The sequence below is a fragment of the Seriola lalandi genome, unplaced genomic scaffold (genome assembly GCF_002814215.2).
Source record: "Seriola lalandi dorsalis isolate HSWRI2012SDOR001 ecotype SW California unplaced genomic scaffold, Sedor1 jcf7180001977318, whole genome shotgun sequence".
Taxonomy (NCBI): domain Eukaryota; kingdom Metazoa; phylum Chordata; class Actinopteri; order Carangiformes; family Carangidae; genus Seriola; species Seriola lalandi.
The window spans coordinates 1-528 of NW_019447984.1; the positions used below are offsets into that span (position 1 = coordinate 1).

Consider the following 528-nt stretch of genomic DNA (forward strand, 5'->3'; position numbering starts at 1 on the left):
GATTTTCTGTCAGAAATGTGTGTCTCTGTACACTGTTCTCTACTAACACACACCACTGAGACTTGTGGAGCACAATACCATATACAGACAGACGCTCCTGCACTTCACAATTTCAATGTCAAACTTCCTCCTCTCCCAGTCAAATTCCTCCAATGATGTAAAGTGCTGACTCACGAGAAAGATTCCATGAAAATTCTGTGTCTTTCAAGCGATGGTGGTATAGTGGTGAGCATAGCTGCCTTCCAAGCAGTTGACCCGGGTTCGATTCCCGGCCTACGCAAACAAAATAATGCAGAGGGAATGACAGCCAAAAAGAGTTTGATAGTTTTACCATTACCTGAAGCAACCCACCCCCACCAACATAGCCCCTTGAATATTCTCCCAGACAGTTGCTGAGTGTCCTGCACAAACGTTCATACACAGTGATGGTGTAGCGAGCACAGCTGCCTTCCAAATGGTTCACCTGGCTTTGAGCCCTGGCTCACGTTCTTTTTCTTCCAGTGAAAGTTTATCTACCTGTTTCAGTCG

The 528-nt window shown here is 45.8% G+C and overlaps 1 non-coding gene across 1 annotated transcript; it reads left to right on the forward strand.

The window, feature by feature from the left end:
• The first annotated feature begins 208 nt into the window (after nucleotides 1-208).
• On the forward strand, nucleotides 209-280 carry trnag-ucc (transfer RNA glycine (anticodon UCC)). Its single transcript has one exon. It is a non-coding gene; the product is annotated as a tRNA-Gly (tRNA).
• The last annotated feature ends 248 nt before the right edge of the window (nucleotides 281-528 follow it).